The sequence below is a fragment of the Triticum aestivum genome, chromosome 6A (genome assembly GCF_018294505.1).
Source record: "Triticum aestivum cultivar Chinese Spring chromosome 6A, IWGSC CS RefSeq v2.1, whole genome shotgun sequence".
Lineage (NCBI taxonomy): Eukaryota > Viridiplantae > Streptophyta > Magnoliopsida > Poales > Poaceae > Triticum > Triticum aestivum.
This window is the reverse complement of record NC_057809.1, coordinates 66,320,236-66,338,762: the sequence shown is the minus strand read 5'-3', so window position 1 is coordinate 66,338,762 and position 18,527 is coordinate 66,320,236.

Sequence of the window (18,527 nt, the reverse complement as noted above, 5' to 3'; positions counted from 1 at the left end):
ATTTCGGCCCTATATTAATTTCGGCCTGTTAAAAGCCCGTCATATAGTTGGGCCTAACTACGGCCCGGTTTGCATCCGGCCTGCTCGCAGCCGATATCTGATTGGGCCAAACAAGGACCGAGACAATTTTGGCCTGTTAAAAGCCCGTGATTTGATTCGCACAATCATGGGTCGGGGTTCATTTCGGGCTGCTGCCGGCCCGTGAGCTGTTCGGCACGTTTCAGGCCCAACCTACATCGTGATTGCATGACGGCCCGATTATGTACCGTAATTTTACGGTTTGGCCGGTTTACTGCGAAGACAGGATATATATACAGTAAAATAACTGCAGCATCGTGAATAAGAAAAAACCTAGACTATACAATAAAGAAATTACGGCATATTACATCCACTGGGCATCAAAGTTCGCCACTATGATAATAAAGCACAAGCAGACAGCAGATTACATACACTGGGCATCAAAGATCGCCACCAGTGCAAATAAACACGCCGACAAAATAATATACAAAACCGACAGCACTTCAATAGAGTTCAAGAAAGGTTAGCCCTGCTGGGGAGCTGCAGCGCAAGCAGCTGAGCAAGATGATGAGACTGCGCTTGTTCAACACTTATATCTTCCTCACTCTGAAAGATAAACAAGCAGACAGATGACAGGTTTTGCACATAAAAGTATCAGTGCTGACAATTCATCACATTTCTTACTGACGAATAAAGTGACACAGTTTAAAATTGCATTAACACAATATGGTATTGTTCAGGTCAAGACATGGCAGGAAATGACATTGTGAAGGAGTTGGCAGCTTCACGACACCACTGGATTACAGATCAAGAACTCATAAGTATCAATGGTTAGTGTGCTGTCAATTTATACCATTTCAGATTGGCAAATAAAGAGACGGTTTAAATAATAGTAGAATGATATGACATTGTTCATAGTTAAGACATTGCAGAATATGACATTGTGCTGTAGTGGGTAGGTTCACCACACCACTGGATTACGGATGAAGAACAGAAGCATACATGCAGTGCAAAAGAAGATCACTTGCTCTGTATAGTTTAATTTACATGGTATGAAGAAGGAACTTGGTTGTACAACTGAAAACTTAAATTGAGAAAGGACAAACTTTTGTTTATGAACTACATAATAAACTTTAAACAAGCAATTTGATGCAAACACCAAAAATAAACAGCTGTTGCAGTCATGCCTAACCAAATATATACAACAAAGTTTGAAGGCTTGAGATGGACAAACTTACATTATTGGTGAAGACAGGCTCTATAAAGGCCTTGTCCATGCTGATGGGGGGGGGGCAATTCAAGAAGTTTACCACAGAATCTTCTTCAAAAGCATTGCCTTTATTCTACATTTTGTTAAGAGTAAATATAGATGTGATAATATACGAAAAAATGGAGAATATTTAAGATAAGATGAAGAGTGATGCTACATAACCAAGTAGCTATAAATGTAAGTGCAGCGATACAGGCAAAAGGTACAGCCAAGAGCAATGCACAGCTAAACTTCTTCAGTACCAACCTTATGGTAAGAGTAAATATAGATCTGATGTGTAGAAAATGGAGGGCAAAGGAAAATAAGCTGCAGAGTGATGGTACATGAACAACTACCTGTCATTATAAGTACACTGATAAAGGACAACATGTACTTACAAGAACAATGCAGAGCTAAAAAACATTGGCATTGGATATATTCTACACTAATGTAACCATTCATACAGATCAGATAATTTGGAGCGAACAATTGATAAGCAAGCTATCATGCATACTGCTGTCACATAATGAACCAGGTATGTATGCAAGTACAGTGATACAGGACAACAGGTACTAACAAGAGCAAAGCAGCGGGCAGCATATTTGCGATATCCTGTCGTTCTTGTCAAACCGGAATTCTTCTTCGAGCAGATTTCCTGCAAAAAAGATCCGTAAGGCACATGCGGAAAAGTAGAAGTTCAAATTGTCATGTGATTTCATAGACAGTACCTCATCCTGGGAACGAGACCAGTGCATAACAAGGTTTTTCCATTCAATGTCTTCTAAATTTAGCACAGGAGACTTCACCGGAAATTCGTTTATAGACTTGCCATCAAAGTGTGATTTCCTCAGGTAACACCGATACTGCTGCAATGCTTCCTTGAAAAGCACAAGCAAGCTTTGCTCGTCATGACTATCCAGATTGACCCTCGCCTAGTTACAACAATGTAATGTAAATCATTGATGTGTTCAATCAGCAGAAAACAGGAAAATAATAACCATGAATAATAGCACTTACACGTAAGTTGGACAGGAAGATGTGAAAATGGTGTTTGTCTTCACAATAATCTTCCCATGATGGGAATATATGCACGTAGTCCCTAACAACATTGAAAGCATTGTCTTTTAAACTGGGAATAAATGGAATGGGGTTCCAATCTGCAGGAATTGGCCGTCTCTGCAGTTGGGATAGGTCTTCGGCCGGTGGACTTGCTGTACTTTTTGCTGGAGTGGGATTTTTCTGTGGTACAGCTGGTGCTATGGCAAATGAAATCGGTATACCTTTTGCTGGAGTGCAGGTCCTGTGTGGTGGGGCTAGTGGTGTGGCCAGTGAAGTATGGGTACAGTCTGCTGGAGTCGGTCCTACGTTTTGTGTCACTGGTTGTACAGCCAATATAAGTGGGGTGCTGTCTGATTTCTCCGGCACCACCACGTTTTTCAAGGACTTTGCTGGTGCTCCTTCAGGTTCGGCAATCACCCTCTTCCTTTTTGATGTCTGATGCACAAGAACAGCATTTGAGTGGAAAAACATGGTATGATGACAGATGGAATATGTATTGATAATGGATGGGCATGGCATCTCGACATATATGATGAGTAAACTAAGCAGATGGCGGTGCAACAAAGTAGAAGAAATGCAAGACAACATATGCAAGATACCCGCAATCAATAAAACATTGCCAAATTAGAACAGGCACCTTGATGGGTGAACAGGACAGGCCATCTGCCTTTGACTCCTCGAGGTTAGAATAGTCATTAGGATCATATTCTGAACAAGAATCAACAGGTGGGGAGCGTATGAGTTTCATTGCATCCAGAATGGCACTCAATGCCTTGGTGCCAATTTTGTAAGTCATTGCAGTGTTTAGCTTCAAGAGTGGACTGCTGCTAGTGCGACACAAAGCAGCTACACAGATCATAGTGTAGATATAACGGGAAAACCTTAAGCATCAGAGTAAAATCAGCAAAGTGGAACTTGCTGGAATATATGTGCTAGTATTGCCGGTACGGCTAGAAAGGCTTCGGATACCAGCTCTCTTCAAGTGAAGGTGCGGTACTGTTAATATCAGTGTAACTCTCAAAGGCGACACAGCTCCCCGCATTTCCTTGCTATTCTTATAGGATTCAAGTGGGCAGGCCACTACAAATCCTATTCCTATGTTTACAAGATCCTACGAATCAAAGAGGCTCAAAGTGTCCATCACAACCGACCGTATAGACCTCTACACTGCAAATGTCCCTGCTCATCTTCAGTACAAGGAACATACTGTACTACTATCATACTCCCTCCGTTCCAAAATATAAGTCTTGGTAGAGATTTCCACTATGGATCACATACAGATGTATCCAGATACATTTTAGAGTGTAGATTCACTCATTTTGCTCCATATGTAGTCCATGGTGGAATCTATACAAAGACTTGTATTTAGGAACGGAGAGAGTACATATTAAAGAAGAACGGAAGAGGAACATGGTAAAGAAGAGCAAGCAGATTTTGGATAATAAAATGTTGGTTGCGCAGTGCCCACACATGATGAACCAGAGCGCATTAAGAATGCAACTCCCAGCTGTCTCTCGACCATTTCAGGCGGTTGGATGAAGATCCTACGTCTCCTAACCCTTCTTCTTCCTCGTCTCTGATTCTTCCCATACAGAACACCGCACGGGCCGCCGGCCGGACCACCGGCCCCCACCGCCTGTGTTCCTCCGCCACCCCCACCCCCACCCCCGCCCCAACCCCCACCCGCGTCGAGTTTTCTTCGTTCGGCGAGGCCCCACAACCACCCGAGCCCCTTCGATCGCACCGGCGAACTCCGGCGAGCTCTGAAAAATCGACTGACCCAATTTTGAAATTTAGTCTACTGTGATTTAACTAGTGTGGAATATAAAAGGGGAAAACCATAAGCATTGGGAGTATAGTGTTGAGCGTGCCATGGCGGATCTGAAGGTGCAAACCGGACAAAGGCAACTTCGCAACCAAGACAAGAAATCAGAGTAAAGCAGTGGCGATCTATTTTCTTGCTGCGATAAATAAGTTGAGCAGATACGAAAGAGTACCGCCTCTGGTGCGGCGCCGTGTACGCATCTGCTGAGAATTTGACGGTGCTGCGGTAGCGATGGCTGTCGGCGGCGTGGAAGCAGATCTAGGAGGGTAGACGGTGGCGGCGGGGCGCGGTGGACGAGACGGTCGTAGGAGCGGCGCCGGCAAGGTGGACGACGGCGGGGATGAAGCGAGAGGACGGGATGCAAGGATCCCGGTCCGAAGCCGTGGATGAGAGAGGTCGATCTCTTGTAATGGACGGCGGCGTCGGGGTATCAGCTCCGGCATGGTGGAGGAGGACGGCGGTGGATGGGGTGGCGGACGGCGGCGGACGGAGGAGGGTGGGGTGGAGAGGGTGTTTTGGCGCCCACGGAGTACGAATGGGGAAAAGGGAGGTAGAGAGGAAGGGGGAACCATGTATTCAGGGCGCGCTTGTCTCAAATGCGAGGAAATTTACAAACTTAGCCCCCGTTTCAAATTTCTACTACATCACAGCAACATTAGTCGGTTGGGGATAGGACGGTAATCTCGCATACACCGAATATTTGCCGACGAGAGTTTGTTTTGGCGCCCACCGTGTATGAATATGAATCGGGGAGGGAGTCGATTTCGGCCGAGGACACACTGTGTTTTGGCGCCCACCGTGTATGAATCCGGGTGAGAGGCGGTTACGTCACGTTTGGGTGAAATTACAAACCTACCCCTATCGAAACCTATAGAAATCCAGCAGATAGGCTTTGCGTGGCAGGGATAGGCAGTAGTGATTTCCATCTCGCAGATTTTGGTTTCGGGCGGTTACTGCGACTTTCCCCGCTTCGTTCAAATTTTGCAGAGTGCACGTTTACCGTGCCAACTCAATTCGAATCCCGTTTGTATTCTATTTTTTCGGGCGGGATCCATTTTCAATTGGAATTACATTCTATATACATCATTTTTTATATATACTTTCAAAAGCACAACAAAGAATTCTGCTCCTTTATATGTATAATATGATTTACAAATACAACGATCTCGAAATCTTAAGGTTGAATTCGAAATTTTTAACCAAATTATGTTCTACTAAAATGTATGGATCAGTAATATCTACATATTAAATAACATAGATGTGCGTGAATTCATATGAGTATGCATGTTTGATAGATCAATTTTGGTTCGAGTATGGATTACATGTATCATCATCTCGAATTCAAATATTTGAATCCCTTTTTTGTTCACTCCTTTCACGCCCATCTCTCTCGCATGCATGCTCCTTCAGGTAGCTATCACTCTCTTTTCTCCAGCTCACCCGCACGCTCACTTCATGTTTCTCCTATCCTCGCAAACATGGTCTCTCGACGTCTCCCTTGAGAAGTGTCACACTCTCCCTATCATTATACATTACACAGTTTTCATTATCTCTCATGTCTCTACTGTTCTCTGGTATCACTCGGTACCTAAGCTTTCTTTTTCACCGCCACACACAGAGTCTCCACTCGTCTTTCACTTTGTCTTTCTCTCTATGGGATTCTCCCACACACCCTATATGTCTCTACATATGACTCATACCACTAAAATTACTCTCTCTCTCTCTCTCTCTCCTGTAGACACAACATTTGTTGCGGTCTCCTTTTCGTCTCCATCCCAAACTGACATTATTCATTTGTTTACCGATCAGACAACCCCGACTTCCGTCTCCCCTCTCTCTCTCTCACAGACACACACACACACAACTCCTGCTTCCACTCCCCTTCCCGACTACCATCTCTCTCTCTCACACACAAAACTCTCGCTTTCGCACCCCGACTCGTATTTCTCTCACAAACATTTATCGACTAGCTAGCCTCAAGATAGGTTTATACACCCGCACACTCGTGCTTCCAGCATCGCATACATGTCTCTCTCCCGCTCCTTGTATCTATGTAGATTTTTCTTCCCTTCTTGAGACACGCCCTCTCGATCATGCACACACACACTATCGCCTCATTTTAAGCTGATACCTATCGCACACACACTCCTTGTGTCTTTGTCACACATGCACTCCGTCCTCCTCCACTCTCCCTCTCTCTCTCACACACATGGGCTTTTTGCAACAACTAGCAAGATGCCCATGCATTGCACGGAAAATCAAGATGCATTTGTATGAGTAGTTTATCTTGTGGGGGAAAAGGATGAACGAGGGAAGGCCTTATTTGCAAATGTGGAGAGGGGTGTGGGTATCTTTTTGCAAAATTGCCATAGTTTCCTTCCTATCCGTCAGATATAGATCGGACAACCTATATTGCAGGATGGCAGGCACACGATCATCACCGACAATGATTTTTATAAGAGTAGGGATAAAAAATAGAGTTGGTGATGACGGTGGGCCTGCCATCTTGCAATGTAGGTCATCCGATTTATATCTGACGGATAGGAAGGAAAATATGGCAATTTACCCGCACTCTTCACCACATTTGCAGATAAGGCCTTCCCTCGTTCATCCTTTTCTCCCACAAGATCTTGATGTTCCGTGCAACGCACGGGCATCTTGCTAGTAAGAGTAGAAATTAGACATATACCACTTCTCGAATCTTGAAACCAACAACATTCCTCCCTTATCTCATCAAAACCGCCAAAGGAATATTTGGAGTGAAACATAACATATTTTTAGTGATATACGTATTTCAAAACTAGACTTTTTCCTATCAAATCGGTGAATATGTATTAATCTACTTTGATCATGTGGCAATGCATTGGCACATTGCTAGTAGTTATTATAATTTTTTGGACACCAGACAAACGGTGGAGTACATATACGAAGAGAAGAGGCGCACGCACGCAGTCGACCTCTCGCTGTCTCGCACACATGAGTGTTACGTAAAGGCGATGTTAACAAATAAACCCTAAAACCCTAGGTGCACGATTGCTGCATTCACGGGTACCGGGTACATGGTGGAGCACCTTTGTAGGAATAGTCAGATTGCGTGATAATTTGATCCGTAGGAGTTGATGGTCGGGACCACAGGTGAATGACTTGGAGTGCGGTGGCTCGCCAGTTGCCACAGATCGAGTAGCCACGTTTAAAATATCGTTTTTAGCAGGGTTAAGAGTTCTGATTTTCAATGGCGCGTTATAAGTAGTAAGCAATTTTTAGAACGATTGGTATGGAGCGAAAATGGAATTCATAGTACTACGTACCTCATTGGCGTATGGTTGTATGGTTTTTTTGCGATGGAGGTTGTATGGGTTTATGTTGCGAGATGTTGAACCTGGTAGTTCTAGGGAAAATACTATGGTTTAGATTTAGATGCTGGTTTTCAATAATGACAATCGGAAGGGGAACCCTTCTTTGATTAAAAAAACTACTACCTCCATTCTGGTTTACTAGTCCCCATCGTACTTTGGGTCAAAGTTTGTCCATGAATTTTACTTGTAAAATGTGAATGGAAGACGAGATTTTGTTATACCTAAACAAAAAAGGACTGGAGGGAGTGATTGCTCTAACACGGACGCGACCTCTCATAGCGCAGGCATTGAACCGGCGCACCGGCCAAGAGGGCCGCACTCACTGTAGGCTCGGCTGAGCACGCCTCCTCGCCGCGTGCAACCAGCTTAAAACTGCCCCACCTGCCTTCATTGAATCTGCGCGTGTGCCGGCAAAACGTCCTTCCGGTAGCCGGCAGGCATTTTAGAACACAAAAAATGACTAAAATATAATTAATTTACGCACTGGTAGCAGGAACTAGTAGAGGATTTTCTTTATTTATAACTCTCCTCACATTTTTTTGGCTTTGAAGTGAATCATGGTTGTGGACATTATGTATGAATGTGCAGATATCTGTGAACATGAGTTTGATGTGGAAGTTGAACTTGGAATGTCGGGCTTGCGTGTGAACTATACCATGTCCAATGCTTCATCTGTTATTGTTTGGAAAGTAATTGCTGTTATTACATGACCCGAAAAAAAACATTTTGTGCCACATCAGTAGATGCACGAACATCAGAACAGGCATGCTGACTGGATAAACATTTGAACCTAGCTATTATAAAGGAAATTTTGTATTGACAACAATTTTAGATAGCAGGAGACGCCTAACCTTGTAATATGAACATGTGTGGGGCGTGTATGTTTTTAATGACTTGAGACTATACCTAGCCTGGCATGCAAGATGACTTATTATGCACCGTTCCCCATACCTGCAGGAAGCCTGTTCGTCTCCAAATCTTTTCCTCTCCATGCGTGGAAACAATATGCCTGCCAAACTCTCCTTCTCCCTCCGGTGGTCCCACCACTCCACCCCATGTGAAAAAAATCTGCATGCATGACTCTCCTTCCCCCCACGCTCGTCCAATCCGTTGTGACCAGCAATATTTCCACCCCTTCGCTCCCCCATAATTTACTCCAACAAATATGCCCACGTAGCTATTACTTAACTGCAGGTGCATTGGGTCACAGACATATGGGCCCAACAGGGGTCTGGCCCACATGTCAGTGACGCAACTGGACCTGCAGTTAAGTTAGTGCAGCTCAGTCCATATCTTACGTAGGTGTGCCATTGCTCGCTATAAATACTACACCTCCCACGACATCGCTATCTCCTCCCCCTCACGTTCACGTTCATCGCTATCTCCTCCCCCTCCCTCTCACGTCGACCACCATGGCATCGCCCCCCAAGCCCTAGGATCCCCTCGCTGCATCGCGCGGATGGTCACGCGTTGCCGTTCCATTCCTCACCGCCACTAGTCGAGGAGGACGCGTCGGTGTTCCGCTCCTGGCCGCTACGCGACGTGTCGCCGTTCCGTTCCTCGCTGCCACTAGTCGAGGAGGACGTGTCGGTGTTCTGCTCCTCGCCGCCACTAGTTGAGCAGGACGCGTCGGCGTTCCGCTCCTCGCCGCGACGCGTCGGTGTTCCCAATCTCGCCAGCACGCGTGCCGGAGGACGCGTCGGCTCCCCGCTACAAGGAGAACGCCGCGCCGCCCGCCGAGCCCCCCAGCCTTGAGGAGCTTTGGAAAGAAATGGATGTCACCTTGTGGGAGGCTTTGCCTCCAGCAGAGCGCGCCAAAATAGAGGCGGAGAAGAAGGCTGAGGAAGAGAAGCGCATCGTGGAAACAAGCTGCCTGGGAGGCCTATGTCGCGTCCGAGAGAGTCAGACAATTGGCTCTTTGGCAGAAGGCTCGTGCGAGGGCCGTGAGGGTGGCGGAGGACGCCTGTGCCGACGCCCTGAGTGCAGTCGGGCCCAAACGCCTCATCTACGCTTGACGGTACGTGGACCGGGTGCACGCTTCCAGCGAGGAGGAGTACCTGTTGGCGCCGGATCACCACACCGGTGAGATCGCGCTCGCCCGCCGGAAAGCCGCCAATCAGCACCTTGCGAGTTGCGAGGCTGAGGAAGAGGCGTTGTGTCGGCGCGCTGGGAAACGGCCGCGCACCAGGGCACTCGTGGCGCGCCGCAAGCGCTCCTGCGAGCGTTGTGGCTTTTAGGAGGAGTATAATTTTTGTTTCGTAAGACGATCTTATTAGTTTTGGGACGCAAATGATAAATCCCGAACGTTCAAGAATTTTTAGCATCCTTAATTAAGTATGTAAAAGGGAAAGTTTGGAAACCTTGTGTATTCGTACGCATTTTGCAAGTACGTGCATATAGCACAAACTTACTATATACTATCGCACTACACATCTCTCTCGATATATGCTTGCAGACTGTGCTACTCCCTCCGTCTAGGTCAATAAGTCATCTTTGGTTGTGCACCGTGACCAAGAAGGAGGGAAGACTTATACACCTAGACGAAGGGAGTACTACTATTACTTATGTACTCCCTCCGTCCGGGTTTATTAGGCCTCTCAGCATCACAAGCATGTCCCCTTTTATAAGGACCCACGTTGGAAAGGTGCATGCATGCAACCATTTCATCGGTTGTATTGAAAGCTATTGTTGTTGGTGCCATGGCTGAAAAGTTAATACACTTCATGTGTGCTTTTTCATTGGCTGCATGCATGTGAGAGAGTGCATTGGGAGTGGAATGGAAGAATTAATGTGAGCAAATTACTATGTGTCTTGGTCTAAGAGAAGTTGTCTTTAGGCCTAATAAACCCGAACGGAGGGAGTACGTGCAAATGCACGTTTTAACATTATGATGCAGTTTTTGTAAAAGTAGAAAAACAGCACTAGTCAAGCTTGTGAAACGATTCAATGCAAAACAAATGCAAAAATGCTCGTTTGATTGTTTACTTTTAGCTTCCTTCTCTGTGGTTATTTCTCTATCGTACTTTGTACGGAGTATCTCACTGGTTGGAAAGGCATGCAAATTCCCAAACCTCTTCCTACACCCTGTATCGAATTTTTTGCCTAACAAGTTGTACCGTGCAATTGGAATTCCAACTTGAGTACTACTACTAGTAGGAGTACCAGGGGCCAGTTCTTTTAGGCTTCTAGATTAGTAATCCCATAACTACTACCTCTGTCCTAGTTTATTGGTCCCCATTGTAATCTGTGTCAAATTTTGATCATAAATTTAACTAATGAAATGTTAGTGCATGTCACATGCACTACTCCATCCGTCTATGTAAATCATCTTAGGCTGTGCACCATGACCAAGGAGGAGGAGAAAACGAGAAATGTTAATGTTTATTTGCTAATTAATAGTATTGCATGCAATGAACTAACCACTGCATGTCGTGTTTGATATCTCAGGTCATTAAAAGCATGCACACTCTTTATCTCTTATTGGTTGATATGTCAAGAAACAAGAAACGAGGTAGAAGTTAATGCACCGCGCCTAAGTGTTTTGGAATTATTTGGTTTTCGTAAGATGACTTACACACCTATACGGAGGGATTACAATGGTGAGGAAAAAACCAGTTAAATCTTTGGTCAAAATTTAGCACAAATTACAATGGTGAGGAATAAACCAGGACGGAGTAGTAGTTTAGAAGCCCAAATAAATGAGTGAGGCACCTTATTATTACTCTCCACTGTGACTAGTCTTGTGGGAAAAGCTGGGGATGCCGCCAAAAGAACTAGCCCTAGGAATAGTAGCTAGGGATTGAGTGTGCGAGATGAACCGGAGAAAGTAAATGCAGAGAGATGAAATGCAAAAAGACGGAGGGATGTGATGGTTGCTTGTCCGTTTATTTTACCAGGCCACTTATTACTGGGAGTGGTTGGGTTTTGTGATATGACGGCTTTACTGCCGCGCCACGAGTGGGGTGAGAGGTGAGACTCCCGTGCAGCGCCGCCCTCTACACTTGTACTACATTGGTCGTGGTTTATTAGTCCCCCATTGAATTTGACTGGAGATTTAACTGACAAAATGTTAGTGCATGTCAACAAAAACTATATCGTTGGATTCGTATTTGAACATAGTTTTGAATGATATAATTTTAGGTGACATGCATCAGCATTTATCCTACTATATATAATGTTAGTTCAATTTTTGGTCGTACTAATCTATAGTAGTAAGGTGCCCGTGCGTTGCACCGAAGAGTGAAATGCATTGGTCGGAGAGTTGTTTATTTTGACAAAGGATGTGGGGGTCATCTCATGTGTAACGGGTATCGATAGGTTTCTTCGGATATTATTTCATCTCTAGAGCTCACAAACATCCAGGTGAAATAGATAAAAAGGTATCTTTTGCAAACAAAAGCGTTCAACTGTTCAACCTGCATCAAAACTTGTGAAGAAATAACACTTATTGTGCTTTGCAAGAAATGATCTTTAAGAATCAATTTTTGAGTATCGATTGTTATACATGTTGGCTACAGATGACATGGCACTTTCTTATAGTCAACAGTTGGCTATACTATTAAGTAATATTAACCATGCCCTTATACACCTAGACGGAGGGATTAAATCAGGATGACTTGCAAGCGGGCAGAGGAGATGTAAGAAATGGTTCATCGTAAGTCTTTCACCAGTACTGTAGTAAAAATTCATACATGGAAGATTCTAGACTAAACCATAAACGGATACACTTTTATTCATGCGCGATACTCCAATAGAGCAAGATCCTGCATGGAAGTCTCCACATGCTTAGACAGCGGATTACATTGAGCGAAGACTAATGATCAACATTTAACTTGATAATGCGTATGTCCAGGTGAACCTCCTTGGAGTCCCCATGCACCGCGTCGGCGGGTAAAGGATGCCATGGGTTTTCCAAGTCCACATTGGCAGGATAGTCCCAGCTCCCCAGATTCCAAGTCCGTTTGATGAGGCCGATGTCGCCACCCACACGACCTGGAGGGGTAGTAACACTGACCACGCACCCGTACATCGGCCTTGTGTCAGTGTCAGCGTCAGCGGCGTCGCCCCCGACGCACATTACAGAGACGGGGCGGCGGCCTGCGCGGGCCTCGCCGGTGCCCACGATCAAGAGGAAGACGCTGCCGTCCTCCTCCGAGACTAGCAGGCGACGGTGATCCTCCAGCGACTCCGGCATGGTGAACGGGTAGCACGTCTTGTACTTGATGTTCTTCGCCAAGGGCCAGCAGTGACCGCTGCACACATCCGTGAGGTGATGCACCATGTCCGCCGGCGAGCCACAAAACGGCATCGAACACTCATAGCAGTGGACGAAGGGCTCCTTGGAGGCATCGACCAGGCCGTCCATGAAACGGGAGTGGCTGTAGGGGACGTTGCACCAGTTGAATATATGAACAAGTTACTATGAGATTTAATCCGAATAAGCACAAAATAAATCATGAATTCTACCACGATTTTGAATAGGAAGGACAGAAACACATATGGTGCAACGGGAGCAGCACCGTTGGCGTTGAGGTTGTCGCCCATGTCCAAACACCACGTAGACACGAACTTTGAGCACGGTTCATAGTCGTTCCACGCTCGGGCATTGAAGTTTGTAACTATTTTAGATTAGAATATACTACTCCTCCGGTGCTAGTAGTAGAGCAGAGTCCTACTATACTACTCTACTCAAGCAAGTTAGGGCATAGCACTGTAGGGAGTACCAGTACTGTGATCACTCAAGCAAGTTGTCTGGCATCGACATGACCCTACGCTGCTGGTATGTGTCTCGTAAGTCAAGTGGTGTGCTGTAGTCATCATCACCTGTCCACTTCCCGCAACACATATTCGCTTCTCCATCTTTGTCCACACATAATCTCGTCCAATCTTCCATCCCCGCTAAGGCGCCTCCACCCCCTCGTCCGAAACCCAAGCACTAACAATGGCAGAACCGAGCAGCGTCCGCCGAAAGAGTGGCTGGAATTCGCTCCCCACAGAGGTAATCAAGCTCATTGTTTCACGTGTGGACAGTCTTAGTACCATGCCGCTCACCGCGTGCTCGTCGGGGATGTACCGTTTACTCAAAGCCCTCAATCCAGAGCTTTTTAAGCCAGCTCCTTGCTTGCTGATGCCGCCTGATCTTCAGAAACGGCGTGTCACGCAGCATAACAATCATAGGGTGGCGAGCATCAACCCCCTTGAGTGCGATCCGATCCCCTTCAGCCTCAACTACATTAACAGTATGTACTGGGTCGGCATGAACACGTCTTGGATGGTGCTCGTCGACGGTCGCGACAGCTGGATGCTCGTGGAGGTCTACACCCGGCGATTGATCCCCCTTCCTTCGATTAACACTGCACTGCTTTGGCACCGCGGCCTAGAATACTCGGAATCTTACAGTGGCCAACATGATACCAAGTTTGATTTGCTCAAGGTTGTAATCTGCCAAGTGCCCACAAGATCTGCGAATTATAAAGACTTCAGGCTAATTGCGTTCTTCAACCGCGGTCTCGCCTATATGACAGGTCACTGCCGTAAGTGGATAAATCTGCACGTCCATCGCAGGATCATACATCCTCCATGGTTCTCTGATGCCATTGAACACAAGGGCTTCATTTACGCTGTCGACTCCTTCTATGGCTGGACGTATTGCTGGCCTACTCCAGTCATCGCTACAAACGGCTGTTACAATAGTATCTTACTTTCCTATGATATCATGATCGCTTGCTTATATTACTGTCAACATTTGCTGAAAAAATATTCATGCTCATAACATGCTGTTCTTAAGATTGACTAAATCAAGAGCCCTTTTTTATTTGACTCCAACTTGATATGATGTTGTAGGCCGCCTGGTGTCCCTACCCTTCCTAATCCCAGAACCTTTCAAAGAAAAGCGGCATGACAGTTGCAGGTGGTTCCTGGCTCGATCAGACGACGGCGAAAGATTGATGATCGTTCGCACGTACCAGACGTGTTATTTTGCAGAATACAATCACAGTCACTGCAAGGTCTTTGAGCAGGATCCCAGCTTCTCTGGGCCTTCAGGAATTTTTGACTGGAGGCTGGTAAGTAGCCTTGGTACACGCTCTCTGTTTGACGGACTGAATTATCCGATTAACCAGGAGATAACTGACGGCAAGGATCATGATGGCAGCGCGGTTTCGTTCATCAGGCAAAACTGTGTGTACACAGTGTACCATGCGTCTCTGCATGCACCATACCCTGATATGTGCCGCCATGCTCTGCAGCCCAAAGTAGGAGAGAGGGTCGCAAGTATCAGACTTCGACCTGCTGGCTGGAGTTTCCCCCGTCAGGTACCTATCTGGTTCAAGCCATCAGCCAATCTCCACAGCTTAATAAATAGTAACGTCTAACTGAGCCAGTTAGTTAGATGCGTACACTTGGTGTAGTAGGATCTTTATTTAGTTTGATGCATACACTTGTTCTTTTTTGGTAGCCCTTTTGTAATGATGGCTGATGTTTGGTTTGGAAGAGAGAGCCGCGTCTTCACTCTTCTAGCCTGCTTACTGCTTCTGTTGCACCCCCAGCCCTGGTTGATGCTGCTGCTGTTTTCAATGTACAATCAGTAGTATATTTCGTCTGCTGGTTGAATAAATGTGTTGTTAGAACAACAAACACAATGTTTTGGAAGTCGTTGAATGGTTCGATCCTTTAGTGCCCCGTACCGTACGTAGCGCATACTATTTTTTGTACGGAACACATTTTCCACTTGTTGATAACATGCAGCCCACTGATGAAGGCCCAATAGAGAAGCCCATAATTAACTGGAAGGGAGGCTCTCACATGAATCCGGCCCAGGTACATGCTCATGGTCCCCTAAACATAAATAAGTAAATAAATAAATAAATAAAGCTAAATGCTCATGCACCAGTTCTTTGGGAAAATAGGTAGCCCAATATTTCTTTTTGAAGAATACCCAAGCTAGGCCTATTTGTTTTCTCTGAATTACTGGGCTGCAAATCTTTCAAGATGAGGAGGGATGCATTCCGGCCTGGCTTAAGAGTATGGTCAATGTCTATTAAAAGTAATATCAAAAGGGGTTGAAAATTCCAAAAAAATTATAGCAAATGGGATATAAGTTTCTTTTTTTGTTTTTGTTCTTCACTGATATCTTATACGTATTTCATTGGATTTAACATGACATAGTACTAATTTATTTTTAATTTTGTTTTAGTATGGCTATTAATTTTTGGATTAAGAATATTTCGTTCCCCAGCAAAAATGTGCGAGTTTTCAAAATTTCCCACATATTTAGTTAATTTTTTGACCTTGGTACTGACCAGAAAATGGCCAGCAATTCTAAAAATGGAAAACGGGCTGCAATAAATTCCATATGAATTAGAAAATGAGTAAAAATTATAAAAATAATAGCAAATGGGCTGTACACGCCACAGATTTCGAGGCTGACTTTTTAACGCAAGGCTTTGTTAGTGAACACACGATTCTAGTAGCAGTGACTGTTGGATGTCCATCCAACGGCCGACGTGCTTCTTCAATCTCTGATCTTCCTGCTCCAGCCGCCTAAACTAGCGCCGGCGGGACTGCCTGCTCCCTCCTCTTGTGGCCCGCTGTGATGCCGCGTAGGCTTCCCCGACCCACCCTACTCCCTCCGCTGGCCTGACCGCACGCAATCAACTGCCTCCTTATTACGCGAAAAAATGATTTCTCCCACTGACATCTGGGGCGCACCGGTTGGGAGGCTGACCTGTGGGCCTATTAAGTTGACGTGGATGCAGGGCTTGTCAACTTAGTCAACAAACGATTGTAGCAGCAGTAACCGTTGGATTTGAATCAAACGGTCTTGCTGCTTCTTCAATCGCTACTCTTCTTGCACCAGCCGCCCAAACCAGCACCGGGGAGACCGCCTGCTCCTGCCTCCAGTGGCCGGCTGTGCTGCCGTTGAGGCCTCATCGCCCCTAATACTCCCACCGCTAGCCAGGCCCTGCGGCGACAACAGCCTCACACCGCAGCCGAACCAGTGAACCCTCGTACTCCTCTCCACGTGGGCATCCACTGCCGCGTCTTCCCCGGCTCCGCATCATCCTCTTCCTAGGCCTCGCCGTCGTCCACCGCCTTGGTGCTCTCGGCACGGCGTGGTCAACATGGTCAACGACATTCCATCGGAAGAGTACTGTACATGGAGAGGCTAACAGCTGGGTCCACGGCCACAGCCCATTTTTTGTGATTTTCCAAGTAAGTCGCTTTGTCAGGCCTGTTGGGCTGCAAATCTTTCAAGACGAGGAGAGCTTTCATTCGGCTAGCCGAGAAAATGGCCCATCAGTAATGAGAAATGGGTTGTACATTTTTAAAACACATCAAACCGGCAATTAGTTTCAAATATTTTTTTTTCATTTTGAGATTTTAAATTACATTAATTTTTATGCGTGGAGAATTTGTTGGATTTTATATTGATATATACATTTATTTTTAAAATCAGTTTGAATGTGAGTCGAAATTTCGGGATTAAAAACAGTTCGGACCGCACCGAAATATGCAAAATTTCATATAATTTTTTAACTGTGGCCACAATATGGGCTGTAATGCTAACAAAAAGAATATGGGCTCCAAAAAAACCCTTAATAATTAGCAAATGGGCTGTAAATTATTAGAAATAATGGCAGATGGGCTGTATGTTGTTTTCCACAGATTTGAGGCTTTCCTAAAAAAGGTTTAGGCACAAGCAGTGACTGTTGGATGGCCATCCAACGGCCGTCGTGCTTCTTCAATCTCTGCTCTTCCTGCTCCAGCCGCTCAAATAAGCGCTGGTGGGACTGCCTGCTCCCTCCTCCCCGCGGCCAGCTCTGCTGCCGCGCATGCCTCACCGCCCCACCGTACTCCCATCGCTGGCCTAGCCATCCCTCTACTCACCCACACCTGCTGTTATTCTCCGGCGACAGCAGATGAACCAGTAAACCCTCGTACAGTCGTACTCCCCTACGCGTGGGAAACAACTGGCGAGTCTTCCCTGCCTCCGTGTCGTTCCCTTCCTAGGCCTCGCCGTCGTCCATCGCGCTGGTGCTCTCGGCGCGGCCTGGTCAACGTGGTCAACGACCGACATGCATCTGAAGTGGACTGTACGTGGAGAGGCCGACAGCTGGCTCCATGGCCGCACGCAAGGAAATGCATCCTTATTACGCACAAAATAATGATTCCTCCACCTGACATCAGGGACCCACCGAAAGGGACTCTGTATTTCGTGAAAAAACATTACCGCTGCTGACAGCTCGGACCCACTAGCTATATCTTCGCACGCAAGGAAGTGCCTCCTTATTACGCACAAAAAATGAATACTCTCCCTGTTAGCTGGGACCCAGTATAGTGGCAGGCTGACTTGTGGGCCTACTAAGTTGACGGGGATGGAGGGCTTTGTCAACTTAGTCAATATGCACGATTCTAGCTCTAGTGACCGTACTATGTCCATCCAACGGCCGCGGTGCTTCTTCAACCTCTGGTCTTCTTGCTCCAGCCGCCCAAACCAGCGTCGGTCGTGCCTCGTGCTCCTGCCTCCCGTGGCCGGCTGCGATGCGGCGGAGGCCTCACCGCCCCCTACTAGTCCCACCGCTGGCCAGGCCATCCCTCTACTCACCCACACCCCCTATTATTCTGCGGCGACGGCAGCCTCACACCGCAGTGAACCAGTAAACCCTCGTACTACTCTACGCGTGGGCATCCACTGCCGCGTCTTCCCCGGCTCCACATCGTCCCCTTCCTAGGCCACGCCGTCGTCCACTGCCCTGGTGCTCTCGGTGCGGCGTGGTCAACGTGGTCAAGGAACGGCTTCCATCGGACGTGGACTGTACGTGGAGAGTCTGACAGCTGGGTCCACGGCCGCAGCAAGGAAGTGCCTCCTTATTACGTGCAAAATAATTATTCCTGCACCTGATAGCGGGGACCTGCCGGACAGGCCACCGTATTTCGCGAAAAAACGTTCCCCCCCGGACTGCTGGGACCCACCAGCTACACCTTCACACGCAAGGAAGTGCCTGACAGTCGGGACCCA